This window comes from Pelodiscus sinensis, chromosome 1 (genome assembly GCF_052426305.1).
Source record: "Pelodiscus sinensis isolate ZL-2025 chromosome 1, ASM5242630v1, whole genome shotgun sequence".
In the NCBI taxonomy this organism is placed as follows: Eukaryota; Metazoa; Chordata; order Testudines; family Trionychidae; genus Pelodiscus; species Pelodiscus sinensis.
This window is the reverse complement of record NC_143052.1, coordinates 50,186,284-50,201,346: the sequence shown is the minus strand read 5'-3', so window position 1 is coordinate 50,201,346 and position 15,063 is coordinate 50,186,284. Positions and strand designations below refer to the sequence as shown.

General features: G+C 45.7%; 1 long non-coding RNA gene across 1 annotated transcript; it reads right to left on the bottom strand.

The window, feature by feature from the left end:
• Positions 1-2,386: 2,386 nt before the first annotated feature.
• Positions 2,387-14,403, bottom strand: LOC149525564 (uncharacterized). The gene is made up of 3 exons (XR_016349882.1): positions 12,179-14,403; positions 10,792-10,898; positions 2,387-5,229 (listed from the first exon to the last, which is right to left on the bottom strand). It is a non-coding gene; the product is annotated as an uncharacterized LOC149525564 (long non-coding RNA).
• Positions 14,404-15,063: the final 660 nt, after the last annotated feature.

Genomic DNA, 15,063 nt, shown 5'->3' with positions numbered 1-15,063 from the left:
TCTCAACTTTGCTCCTGTTTCACCTATGCCCAGTAATTAGTCTCTCTCCTGATTTAAACTATGTGAAGCTGTGGGATTGTTTCAAATGAAAGGCATCCTACACTATGAAGCTCGTATTAATTCAGGGATATTGCACCATTTTATAAAACCTTTTTTGTTTTATTATTTTTCTCTTTTCAAGTTAGAAACATTTAATTTTTTAATATCGGGAAAAATCTACAAAGAAATAATTTCTGCTCTGGTCAGCACTATCATATTAAAGTGCTGCTGCATAAATAAAATGACTTCACATGAGCACTAGACTTGAAGGCACTAAAAATGATTAAATGCATTAACAAAATGGAATTCTCAGCACCTGACGGAGACTGCAAAGTATTTCAAATATCAGTGGAGAGGGTTGTATGTGTTTATTTTGTTAAACTTGGAGCATAAAATAACATGGTCTTATGCATCTTACAGATTGATTTTTTTTTGTTTCCTTATAAGTGAAGCGACAGTGCACGTAAACAAAACCGTTCCACTCAGAAAAGCACGTAGCTCAGAGCATTCTGTCCCATTGTCAGTGACCTGGAAATCACAAAGAGCGCTGTGCTACAAAAAAAATGGCTTTACTAAGATATTTGTAGACAAATAGTACCTTCATTATCAACATAAATTTAAAACCTATCAGTTTCCTTTGGAGAAAGCTATTACCAGGAAAATGGGAGCATGGAGCAGTATCGTACCATCATTTCATTTGGGAAATGTTGAGAAGCAACAATGATAATGAACTTGAAAACCAATGTATTTGTCTGTGGCTGGATAGAATAGTAATAAATTAAGACTGAAAAATAATATTCTCCAAAGAAACTGCTTGGACAGTGGCTCATGGAATGAAACTCTTATCACGTAAGATGCCTGAGGAAATGCATTATTTTATTACATTATTTTCCTGTGAAATATTACAGAATATAACGAGACAAAATGGGTGAAGTAATATCTTTTATTGAACCAATATCTATTGGTGAAAGATGTGGTTTTGAGCTCTACAGAGCTCTTCTTCAGGTCTGAACATAGATACAACAGTAGTGCAAATAACACTGTAAGGAGGTGTTATTCTAGCTAGGGTAAGTCAGTTGAAATAAATGATAGAATTATCACGTAGTGTCAGTGACCACAAGTCTCAACTCCTGACCCACATGTTTCTTATAAGTTGATAAGTTCTAACCTGGTAACAGCCACAGAACTAGTAGCTGACTTCTGACAGGACTCTAGTCCTGGGATTTGCAGGATGTTGTCCATGAACCTGGGCTTTCTGGACTTGGGACTGCTTCTTTTATGGTACCTGCTCCTATTGCCTGACTCTAATCTGACTTTTCCTGCCTCCTGAAACTTGATGCAGTCTGTACTCTGGCATATTTCGTATATTGATATCTGATTCAGACTGGCTCCTGAATGCCATGTCGACCACTAGGTAAGACCACTCACATGCTGGTTATGACACTGTTGTTAAAATGCAGCACAAGCCACTGCTGTTCTCTTTGCTGTGGTATACATGTTCTTCTCTTTGAAGTCTGATTAATATGCCCAGCCTGCTGTATTCCTCACCACTTCTTCTTCTCTCCAATATAAGACCATCCATCCCACCTGCTGAATGACCACTTACTGGCTTTCAGAGCAAGATATAGGCAAGGATCCAGAAAACAAGAGAGGTTTGAATCTGATAGCTTTCTTTGATAGGATAACGAGCCTTGTGGATAAGGGAGAAGCGGTGGATGTCATATACCTAGACCAGTGGTCCCCAACCTTTTGAGGTTGTCGGGCACCAGGGGGCGTGGCCGTTTGCCCCCCGGGTGCCAGGGGGCGGGGCCACGTGCGAGCCCGGGGGCGGAGCCCCCCCATAGCTGCGCGCCCGGGGGCGGGGCCCCATCCAAGTGCTGCGCGCCCGGGGCCGGCGCTCCCCCCCTTCTGCCGAGTGCCGCGCGCACGGGGCCAGCGCTCCCCCCCTCCCACTGAGTGCCGCGTGCCCGGGGCCGGGGCCGGCGCTCCCCCCCTCCCGCCGAGTGCCACGCGCCCGGGGTCAGGGCTCCCCCCCCCCGCCGAGTGCCGTGCGCCCGGGGCCGGGGCCGGCGCTCCCCCCTGCCGCGTGCCCGGGGCCAGCGCTCCCCCCACTGCACGCCCGGGGCCAGCGCTCCCCCCCTCCCGCTGAGTGCCACGCACCCGGGGCCGGCGCTCCCCCCCGCCGCATGCCCGGGGCCGGCGCTCCCCCCCGCCGCGCGCCCTGGGCTGGCGCTCCCTCCCGCTGAGTGCCGCGTGCCCGGCGCTCCCCCGGCCAAGCGCGCTCCCCCCGCAAGCACCCGTGCACCATGTGGTTGGGGACCACGGACCTAGACTTTAGTAAGGCATTTGATACGGTCTTGCATGATATTCTTATTGATAAACTAGGCAAATATAACTTAGATAGGGCCACGATAAGGTGGGTGCATAATTGGCTGGATAACCGTAGTCAGAGAGTTGTTGTTAACGGTGCTAAATCCTGCTGGAAAGGGATAACAAGTGGAGTTCCGCAAGGGTCTGTTTTGGGACCCGTACTGTTCAATATCTTCATCAATGATGTAGATATTGGGATAGAGAGTACGCTTATTAAGTTTGCAGATGATACCAAACTGGGTGGGGTTGCAACTTCTTTGGAGGATAGGGACATAATTCAAAATGACCTTAGCAAGTTAGAGAAATGCTCAGAGGTAAACAGGATGAGGTTTAATAAAGAGAAATGCAAAGTGCTCCACTTAGGAAGGAACAATCAGTTCCATACATACAAGATGGGAAGCGACTGTCTAGGAAGGAGCATGGCGGAAAGGGATCTAGGGGTCATAGTGGACCACAAGTTGAATATGAGTCAACAGTGTGATGCTGTTGCAAAAAAAGCAAATATGATTCTAGGTTGTATCAACAGGTGTGTTGTAAGCAAAACTCGTGAAGTCATTCTGCCGCTCTACTCTGCACTAGTTAGGCCTCAGCTGGAGTACTGTGTCCAGTTCTGGGCGCCACATTTCAAGAAAGATGTGGAGAAATTGGAAAGGGTACAGAGAAGAGCGACAAGAATGATTAAAGGTCTAGAGAACATGACCTATGAAGCCAGGCTTCATGAACTGGGCTTGTTTAGTTTGGAAAAAAGAAGATTAAGGGGGGACATGATAGCGGTTTTCAAATATCTAAAAGGGTGTCACAAGGAGGAAGAAAATTTGTTACTCTTGGTTTCTGAGGACAGGACAAGGAGTAATGGGCTTAAAGTGCAGCAAGGGAGGTTTAGATTGGACATTAGGAAAAAATTCCTAACTGTCAGGGTGGTCAAATATTGGAATAAATTTCCAAGGGAGGTGGTGGAATCTCCCTCTCTGGAGATATTTAAGAACAGGTTAGATAGACATCTGTCAGGGATGGTGTAGACAGAGCTTGGTCCTGCCTTGAGGGCGGGGGGCTGATTCTATGAAGTGAATGCAAGCTTTGCTAGTGAGAATATAGGGAAGGAAATAGAATTCACATGTGTCAGAAGGACCATTCAGTAGGTAGGAAGTGGCCAGAATGGAAGCTTTTGCAGAATGAATTAGTTTTGGGGAATTGGAGCTTCCATGTGGTGGGAAAGGCAAAGGAAAGTGGGTCTGTCATCCTGGGAGTGGGACCAGTGCATAGATGGGATTGCAGTCACCTGAGAGGATAAAGATGAGGACAGGCAGACAGGAGAAGGAAGGCAGTGCTGTTTAGAAAAGGGGCTCACCATTTCTCTTATAATTATTATTTCTGTACTCTATAGATCCATTTTTAACCAGAATTTTCCAGTGTGATCAGTGGAATTCTATTTAAACACTGGCCACGCAGTCTCACTTCATAAGAACATTTTAATGTGGATGAAGAGATACATTTCTAGAAGGGTGGGATCACTTCTGAGGCTGCAAAACTTACTCAGAATTGAACTGCTGATGTATACATCTGAGTAGTTGCTCTTTGGTTAACAGATTGCTAAAAGGTAAAAATCACTGATTTGGAATTACAGGTACTTAGATCTAGCACTCAGTTCAAAATGTGAAGTAAATAATGCCTGCATACTGTAGGTGTATTTTTCAAATCTCTGTTATGTTCTGTTTATGTTGTTATGGTTAATGTTAAGCTGTTGGAAGTGTGTTATGTATACACATATGGTCTGTTTGCCATTTTGTTGGCAACACTATCTTGGATAGGGCTGAAGAACAATGTGGACTTCATTTTGAAGCCCTTTCTATGGACTTTGGCATTTTCCCTACAGGTGAGAAAAGGGGAGAAGGTGCTAGAAGGATCTAGAGCACTAGAACTTTCTCAGTACAGGAGCTATAAAAGAACACTGTACACAGCTATCACATAAAAAGCCATATGTAGGCCTGCAGGGTTAAATTTGTATTCCATGAGCCCTGTCGGTGAAAATACCAGGTTTTCTTTTTCAGACAGCCTTCATCAGCTGCAACTCCCTATGCTTGCTATCTGACAATTGAGTACAGGATAAATAACATGACTTCTGTTCTCAGCCCCGTGGAAATGTTGAGAGTGGCATTGGGCCAATTCACACACACTCAGTAAACAATTAAAGTATACGATCACTGGGAGTACTGCCCCTCTGTGAGTCTCATCAGGGACCTAGACCTCAAAAGGTGCTCTGGACCCCCTAGCTGGAGTAATGTCCACTGGGGCCAGGTGCGAGGTGACTGGAACTCCCTGCAGACTGAAGGGGCGTAAGCATTTCCAAGTGCCTGTTACTCTTTTATGCATTGCCCTGCCTCAGCTTATTGGCATATTACTTTGCAGTAGTTGTGTAACCATCTGGCAGTATTAAGCCTGTAATAGTGGTGACATAGTGAACTTAATAAAAGCAACTATCCCTAATAAACTGTGTCTGGAAGCGAATCCACAACCCTGTAGGGCCCTGTCCCTGTGAGTTGATAATAGCACCTGCCACTGTCCACCACAGAGGCATCCCATGATCGAGTCACTTTGCATGGGCACCTAGAGTCAAAATCGGCAATATCACTTAAATGCAGAGCACCAAAGAGTTATCCCAGGCATGAATTAAGTGACAAAATCTGCTTCACATCTTCTTGGTTCCAAGCTCCTCCTGTCCTATCCACCAAGGACAGTAGAAAGTCTGAAGCCCCCCTGCTGCCAGGGCGACCAGTTCCTGTCATCTGCTTGCTGTCCTTCTGCTTGTCCTTGCCATCCAACCTGCAAGTATAAAGACCACAAGGAGATTTATTATGTTTAATACATATTAACCACCAAAAAGTAAATGGCTCAGTAGTGCTTCCTAATGTTGGCAAGTGTTTCACATACACAGATAGCACTACTGAAGACTAAGTCCCCATCCACAGAAGAGCAATATTAATATAAATAAATATGATACAGTTTTAAAAGTGAACAATAACCAAACTTGATATATTATGGACAAATGATGATGTTGAACATCACTGAAATTATTGGAAGGTTAGCTACAGCAATGCTATAAAATTATATAAATAAGAACTATTGTGTTATAAAACTCCTTAAAATATATAGTATTGTGAGCTGAAGTAAAGGGGTTGAGTTGAATCTGATACATGAACATGCTTTTCATTTAAGATCGTTATAAGGGACAGCGAAGGGGCCACATTTAAAACAAAGTATAATGGAGTCTGTGTGGAAACTAGCACCATGTGTGCAGAGAGTACTGTTCTGACCTGGTAGAGGGGTGTGTGTGTGTGTGTGTGTGTGTGTGTGTTAAAACAATCTAGATGGACATATAGACAAGAAACATAGAGGCTGTGTCTAGACTGGCAAGTTTTTCTGCAAAAGCGCTTGCTTTTGCAGAAAAACTTGCCAGCTGTCTACACTAGCTGCTTGAATTTCCGCAAGGACAGCCATTAGTTCGAATTAACTTTAATAGCGGCTATACGTACAAACCGCTAGTTCGAATTTAAATTGAACTAGCGGAGCGCTTAATTTGAACTAGGTAAACCTCATTCTACGAGGAGTAATGCCTAGTTCGAATTAAGTAGTTCAAATTAAGGGCTGTGTAGCCACTTAATTCGAACTAGTTGGAGGCTAACCCTTCACAGGTTGCCCTGGTGGCTACTCTGGGCCAAACCAGGGAAACGTTTCTGCCCCCCTCCCGGCCCCAGAGCCCTTAAAGGGCCACGGTCTGGCTATGGTGTTTGTGCCAGGTGAAAGCCTGACAGCACTCAGCCAGCAGACTCTGCACCTGGCATGGCATGAGCCAGCCTCCCGCTGCCACCCAGCCCTCCGCTTCTTCCGGGACCAGGCTGGCGGCTCCCAGGAGCCTGCCTGGGGCTGCAAGAGGCGGGCACCCACCTGGTCTAGTGCGGAGATCGTGGACCTCATCCAGGTTTGGGGGGAGGCCTCCAACGTCCACGACCTCCATACTAGGCATAGCTGCCAGCCTGGCCACGTGTGAACCCAGGAGCAGGTTTGCATGAAAATCAAGGTGGTCCAGTGAGACCCCCAACCCTGAGCCTGGAGCTGAGAACATAAGAACATAAGAACGGCTGTACTGGGTCAGACCAAAGGTCCATCTAGCCCAGTAGCCTGTCTGCCGACAGTGGCCAACACCAGGTACCCCTGAAGGGATGGACCAAAGACAATGACCAAGCCATTTGTCTCGTGCCATCCATTTCCAGCCTTCCACAAACAGAGGCCAGGGACACCGTTCCTACCCCCTGGCTAATAGCACTCCATGGACCCAACCTCCATGACTTTATCTAACTTCTTTTTAAACTCTGTTATAGTTCTAGCCTTCACAGCCTCCTGTGGCAAGGAGTTCCACAGGTTGACTATGTGCTGTGTGAAGAAGAACTTTCGCTTATTAGTTTTAAACCTGCTGTCCATTCATTTCATTTGGTGTCCTCTAGTCCTTCTATAATGGGAACTAATGAAGAACTTTTCTTTATTCACCCTCTCCACACCACTCATGTTTTTTTATACCTCTATCATATCCCCCCTCAGCCACCTCTTTTCTAAGCTGAAATGTCCCAATCTCTTTAGCCTCTCTTCATATGGTACCTATTCCAAACCCCTAATCATTTTAGTTGCCCTTTTCTGAACTCTTTCCAAGGCCAAAATATCTTTTTTGAGGTGAGGAGTCCACATCTGTACACTGTACTGAAGATATGGCGTACCATAGTTTTATACTTCCCCTCCCTCTTCCCCTGGCTTCCCCCTTCCAGCTCCCTCCTCCCAGGTTTCCCCCTCCCCTCTTCCACCCTCTCTCTTCCCCTCTCCCAACTCCTTTTCCCTGTCTCCCCAGAGGTTAATTCCCACCCCCCCTAGTTCTTAAATAAAGAGAGTTTCTATTTTTGGACATGTGTCCTTTATTTTTTACATCAGGAAGGGAGGCTAGGGAAGGGTAAGTGGAAGAATGTGAGGGAGGAATGAGGCTTGAGCCCCCAATGGGGAGGTCTGGGATGGCTCTGCAGTCTCCTCGGGATGGAAGCTCTCCTGCATGGCCTCCTGACAGCCCCTCCAATTGACCCCCCCAGATGGCAGCCTGTGGCTGATGGCTGAGTGCTGTGATGTGCCGAGTGTGGGCATTCAGGGCACTCCAAGCCAGGATTGCTTTGCTGTCCCTCATCACGTTAGACAAGCAAGCGGGGAATCCTGAGAACTGTCTGTCTGGGGTGGAGGTCGGGTCCCTTTAAGCACAGCCCTCAGCTAGCCTGAGACAGCCGCTCTAATCTGATGCCCTGCCGGCACTGCTTCCGGCCAGCCTTGACTTCGGTTCAGGGTCCACTCAATGTGGACATGCGATTACGAATTAGCAAAACGTTAATTCAGATTAGTTTTTAGGTCTCGATGCACTAATTCGAATTAGCTTATTTCGAATTAACTAATTTGAATTAAATTAGTTCGAATTAGTGCTGTAGTGTAGACATACCCATAGTAAGCAGCTGCAAGTCCTGAGGTATTTACTTTAGCTGCACAGAATCTTTTTATTTTAAGTGAAAGCCTCATTCTACATTTTTTTACAAAAATTAGCCACTGAGTCATTCTGAAATTACACAAAGCCTTTGTTACACTGTCAGCCTAGCTAATTAGTCTCAGGGACTTATTTTTTGAAAATACATTGTTTAACTGAATCTGAAAAAGTATCCATCCCCAAAATAAAGTAAAGGAAGCAGCGCTTGTTACCATTAATCAAACTGTTAAAACAAGGCGGTACAATGACATTTACATTAATCATGTACAGTATTATTATTTTGACTCAATTGAAATCCATAACAAGGCGCAAAGCTCATAATATCCCATGAACAAATTCATCTCCTCCAAGGAAGGCACATGCACCATTTCTATTATGGATGGGCAGAAGAAGGTGACTTCTGCCATTTTATCAGAAGACATGAATTCTGATGACCACTAGCATGGGAGAGAACTGTGAAGTCTTTCCAAGGCAGACTCGAAATAAGTCTGGTTTTATGACTCAGCAGTCTGTAACTTACTTCAGTACTGTGCAATTTTCATGTGATTTTGTAGCTCATAAATGCCCCATCTGTGAAACTAGACAAATTGTACAGAACTGGCAGAAGGTGTTCTTGCATATGTAACCCTTCTGCCAGGTAGTGCCGGCAGCAGCCAGAGGTGAGTTCAATATCTAGGGGTTCCTTTTTATCCATCCCACACAGAACTGGTTCGGACCCCCACCCCGTAACCTGGGAAATTCATACACACCCCTATGCGCCTCCGAGAGGCAATGCTTTCCCACTTCCAAGCACAGAATCTGAGCATAGGAAAGAAAATTTTAATGAAAGAGGGAGGGAAGTAACGTGGTATTAACTTGGGAAAATACCACAGATAGAGTTGATAACCAACGCAGGAGTAAACATTGCAGCTCAAGTGGTTTGAGCAATGTCCTTTGCCTCTCAGGCTCACAAGTCCAGCAATGTAAGGGTGTGTTTAGACTACACCTCTCTGTCGACAGAGAAATGTAGATTAGGCACATCGAAATTGCTAATGAAGCGGGGATTTAAATATCTCACGCTTCATTAGCATAAACATGGCCGCTATTTTTTTTAAATGGAGTTTTTTCGAAAAAACGTCAGTCTAGACGTGGATCTTTCAAAAGTACAACCCTTTTTCAAAAGACCCTGTAAACCTCATTTTATGAGATCTTTCATAAAAGGGTTATATTTTCAAAAGTTCCGCATCTAGACTGCTGATTTTTTTCGTAAAAGCTCCGTTTCAAAGAAAAGTGGCGGACATGTTTATGCTAATGATGTGCAAGATATTTAAATCCCTGCTTCCTTAGCAATTTCGATGTGCCTAATCTATATCTCTCTGTTGACAGAGAAGTATAGTCTAGACACACCGTAAGTGTCCCATTCACATGCCCAACCCTTCCCCGTACTCCACTCACAATTGTTGCCCTTGGTTAGGGCAGATCAGAGCTCAGAGGTGATTTCCAGAGCTCACTTCCCACCTTTAGGGGTGGTGAGAATAGCAGGCGTCTGACCCACTCCGTTGGCCAGTTGCCGTTGCTCCCACTAGCTGCCCTGCTGGACGCTTGCTCCAGCCAGCCGCCCCACTGGCCACCTGCTGCTGCTCTTACCTGCAGGCTGCTGGCCACCTGCCAGCTGCTCCCATCAGTAGCCTGCTGACCACTTGCTCCTGGTAGCCACCCCACTGGCTGCTGCTCTTACTGGCCACTGCTCCCACCTGCTGCCTGCCGGCTGCTCTCACCAGACAGCCTCCTGCTTCTGCCAGCCACCCCACTGATCGCCTGCTTCTGCCTGCTGCTCCTCTGGCCACCTGCCACTGCTCTCACCACTAGGGCCATGTCTACACTGGTGGGTTCTTGCACAAGAATGGCCGTTATTGTGCGAGAACCCACAGAGTGTCCACATTGCCCGCCCACTCTTGCGCAAGAAGATTTACAGTACAGTGTCAGAAGACAGGGCTTCTTGCACAAGAACTACACTCTTTTCTAACAAGTGTAAGCCCTCTTGCGCAAAAGCTCTTGTGCAAACGGGCAGTATGGACGAACAACAGGGGTTTTTTTGCGCAAGAAAGCCCTATGGCTAAAATGGCCATCAGAGCTTTCTTGCGCAAGACAGTGTCCACACTGCCATGGATGCTCTTGAGCAAAAGCACGTGGACGTGTTCTTGTGCAAGAGTTCTTGTGCAGGAACTCTTGTGCAAGATATTCTTGTACAAGAACCTACCAGTGTAGATATAGCTTAGGGGTCTGGCTCTGGGCCAAACCTAGTGATTTCAGCTCTTTGTGATGTCAGTTTCTCAGTGATTTCAGCTCTTGGCCCGCCACATAGACTGACCAAAAGATTCTAGCTTCCACTAGAATAATATTTTAAAATAATAAAGAGACCCCTTATGGAGTCTGTTTTAGTGCTATCCTTAGAACAGGATGGGAGAGGGAAAGGAAAGAGAAATAGGTTGAACCAGTCTTACAGCTCACGCCTGGAGGGCATGTAGCCTGCTGGTTCAAGTTCCTTCCTTCCAAACCAATCCACTTGAGTCTGGAAGGGGAAGGCTTGTCCATCCGAGACTCTTTACAATGACAGTGTCTCTCCTGCAAGTACTGGTAGTCATATTTTACAATTCCTACATTTAAGGTAAACATGGTTTGTGACCCCACAACAGCCAAATTAGTTACAATAGGCAAAATTCCATTCTAACTATTCACCATCCATTAGGCCTATAGCACTGGCTGGATTTACATAACCACACCCAGGATTTCGTTCCCATTCCATCATGAGCTGTATTTACACATCAACAGTTGAATACCTTGCAGCGCTAAACAAATGAGTGAGGATAACCACACCCAGGACTCCTTTCCCCTTTCAGCTGGCTTCGCTGGAAGCTGTGGTTCAGACTCTGCTCTCACATAGCGGCTGCAGGAAAAGCCAGACAGTGTATTATGGGCCTTATAGTGAGAGGTTACTTTGCAAGGCCTAACACAGAGGTGGGCAATAATTTTTGAAGTGGTTGTGGGCTGCCCCAGAAGGAGCGAGGCTTCAGGTGGAAGGGGTGTTTTTTTAAATAGTAGGAGTTGAAAAGGCTTGCACCTCCCCTACAGCTCCCAGGCAATACATTGGTGGGGGGTGGGAACTGTGAGCCCTTTCAACTACTGCTATTTAAAGGACTTGCACCTGCCAGGCACCTGATATCACATTGTCTGGCAGCTGCCAGGAAGACACAAGCCCTTTAATCGAAACAAGTGAAAGGACTTGCACCTTCCCTGTGGCTCCCAGGCAACGTGGAGGGGCCAGGAACTTCAAGCCCTTTCAACTGCTTCTATTTAAAGGGCTCATGCCTTCCTTGTGGCTGCTAATGCATTGCCTGGCATTCACGGGGAAGGCATAAGGCCTTTAAATAGAAGTAGTTGAAAGGGCTCACTCCTCCCTGGCTCCCAAGCAATGCACTGGGGGCAGGATTGGGAGCTGCTGTGCAGGCTGGATAAAAGAGCCTGGCAGGCTGGATCCGGCTCACTGACAGGCTCTTGCCCAGCCCTGGCGTACTGGGTAAGGGAGAGCCCCTGCTCTATTAGCAGGAAGGGGAGTGGAAAGCCAGAAGTGTCATGGAAACTCCTGAAGAGCCTGTAGTGCTCTCGGTAGCTCTCTTTTTTAGCAGGTTGGTATCTAAAAGGAGGCTGCGGGGGCAGGGGTGTGTGTTTCCATCTTGAGTTTCTGGGTGTGTTTGTTGAAATAAAAGCACATGAACTATAGGCCAAAATGCCAAAGGATTTACTTAAATCCATGCTTACACACCATGCATGGACTGGGAGAGATGAGTCTCTCTGTTCTGTGTGAAAGAGGAATGTATAGAACTCCAGGGCATATCTCCTCTTCCCCTGAACCCCACATAGGTCTCACTGCATATCAGAAAAGGCACCAGGAGACAGGAAGGGTGAGGAAAGAGTGAGAATCTCTCCTTGCGTAGAGTTTACAAGAAATAATTAACACTGCCTGAGGCTTTATAGGCGGTCCCAGAACAATCATGGCCAGAGGGACTCTGGGCAGACAGTAGGGGTAGGAGTTGTGTGGAGATATTTATATGGTCGTCATCGTGGTACTTTCCGAGCATCTCTCAATCTGTTAATGGATCTATCATCATAACACTTCTAAAGGATAGGGAGGTATCCCAATTTTACATGTAAAAAATGAAGACATACCTAATTTGCTCTCAGTTACACAGGTAATCTGCAGCAGAACTGGGAACTGGACTCTGGTCCTTTGAGTCCCAAACCAGTGTTTTTATCTTCTCAGCCTGTGGCAGGAAACCTGCAGTGCACTGGGACTCTGTAAGACATTTTGTTTACTGTTGCCCACATGCAAGGTCGCCAGATTCTGCTGATTTTCATCCATGTTGGTTTTTTATACTGGTGTTATAAAAGTGACATACATGTAATGCAAGGGCACATGCAGTCAGGTGTGTGCTGATTGCACACAAACTTGTGGGAGCTGTGAGTTATCTCTGCATGCAATCAAAGTGCTGCTACAGTTCAGTCGGCACACCTCGCAAATTCTAGATATGCAAGAGCAATTAGCAAAACTACACTGTCTCGGGAGACCATGTGGGTTATAATAATCTTGCGGCCTACTGAGACTCATACAGCCCATTCACAAGCCTAGGTCGCCCCTCACTGCTCTAGACCATGCTTCCTACCTCTGTTGTTCTGGCTTCTTATTTCCCTTTTAACTACATAGAGATCCTGGTCTGAGGGCAGATTCTGAGGTCTACCCCTCTACTCGCCAGAGAATGATATTGGGTATCACCCTGAGTAGAAATCTGCAGAGATTCCTCAACCCTTTGTGTAGGTTTTACCATGAGATGGAAGGGACAATCCAGCTCCTAGTTAAGTATCCTGAATTTCAGAGGCACTGAGCTCCTGTAGTTCCCATTGCAACTTATTACCTCAAAGATGATTTCTGCAGGTGTCTCAGATTTTTTATTTGGAGGGAATTATGTGATTTATGTATTTTCTGTGCTGATCCATAATAAACTCAATTTATAAGTAATTTCAGGATAGTTGGCCTGCAGAGAATAATTTGTTCTCTTATTCAAATTGTAACCTGCTCTTGACCTGCTTGAAATTATTTACAGCTACATTATTGATATAGCATGTCGGGCTCATGAAAGTTAGAGAATATCCTCTATAGCAACTCCTTTCCCCTCTAATACTCGCTGGAGTAGGTGATAAAACAGCTTTGCTGTAATATTATTCAAGGGCTGAGACAGTACAATAGTTTTGGCAATGTCGGCATTTTAATGAAAACAGCTCTGACAAGTTGATGGTGCACCAAAGAGCTAGAAAAAGGTTATCAAGTAGCTTGTGTTTATGAAGAGTGGCATTTTAAGGATAGCCTTGATACATTTTTCACAAAGTTTATTAAGATGCATCTCAAGGGGTTTATGGGTACTACCTACCCTGCCTTGTGTACAGATGAAGAATCTCATAGGTAGCATGTTCAGCATTAGAGTGAAGTAAAGATTTCTGTGCGACATCATTACACAGCTGTCAAGCCAGCCATTAGATTTCTATATGCTGCCTACACTTATTTTACAGCAAACTGCATCTAGCAAACATCCAAAATACTATTAGCCTAAAAAGCTATTTGATTATTTCACTAAACAAATAAAGAACAATCATTTCCTTTGTAAATACGGGGAAAGATGTTGTACAGAGGGACGAAGCATCCCTTTCTGTAGGGTGTGTAATATGCAAAAATATGCTTGATCTGTAGTCAAGCCCAAGTGAGGAGGGCTTTAAACTAGGTTAATTGGGGACGGTGACCTAAGCCCTGAGGTAAGTGGGGAAGTGGGATATCGGGAAGAAACACAAGGAGGAATGAGCAGCAAAGGAGGACCCCTGATTCGAATGGAGAAGGCAGGGCAATCAACTAGTTATCTAAGGTGTTTGTACACGAATGCAAGAAGCCTGGGAAACAAACAGGAAGAATTAGAAGCCCTGGCACAGTCAAAGAACTATGATTTGATTGGAATAACAGAGACTTGGTGGGATGACTTGATCACTGTCATGGAAGGGTATAAACTGGCCAGGAAGAACAGACAGGGGAGAACAGAAGGAAGAGTTGCACTGTATGTAAGAAAGCGTATGATTGCTCAGAGCTCCAAAATATGGAGGCAGAAAAGCCTGTTGAGAGTCTATGGGTTAAGTTTAGAGGCAGGAGCAACAGGGGTGATGTTGTGGTTGGTGTGAGCTATAGACCACCGGATCAGGAGGATGAGGTAGATGAGGCTTTCTTCAGATAACTAAGAGAAGTTTCCAGATCACAGGCCCAGAATCCCACGGGGGACTTTAATCACCTGACAAGAAGGCTAACGGCATATTAGGATGAATTAGGAGAGGCATTGCCAGCAAATCTAGAGAAGAGATTATTCCCCTTTATTCAGCTCTGGTGAGGCTACATCTGGAGTACTGCATCCAGTTCTGGTGCCCCCACTATAGAAAGGATGTGGACACATTGGAGAGGGTCCAGTGGAGGGCAACCAAAATGATTAGGGGGCTGGAGTACTTGACCTATGAGGAGAGGCTGAGGCTGCAGAAGAGAAGAGTGAGGGGGCATTTGATAGCAGCCTTCAACTTCCTGAAGGGAGGTTTCAAAGAGGATGGAGAGAGGCTGTTCTCAGTAATGATGGATGGCAGAACAAGTAGCAATGGTCTGAAGTTACAGTGGTGGAGGTCTAGGTTGGATATTAGGAAAAACTATTTCACTGGGAGGGTGGTAAAGTACTGGAATGGGTGACCTAGGGAGGTTTTTAAATTTTGGCCTGACAAAGCCTTGTCTGGCATGATTTAGTTGGGGTTGGTTCTGCTTTGGGAAGGGGGCTAGACTCAATGGCCTCCTGAGGTCTCTTTCTTCCCTATGATTCTATATAGGAGGCAATGTCCATATGCAAAAATGTCCACTTTAGCTATTGAGCCACTGTCTGTGTATTTTAGTTTTTTGATGCCCATTACTATACTATTTGATCACCTTCTCCATAACATCAGTAACAATAGTGAAGCCTCTGGTGCTCTTTATGGACGTTGAG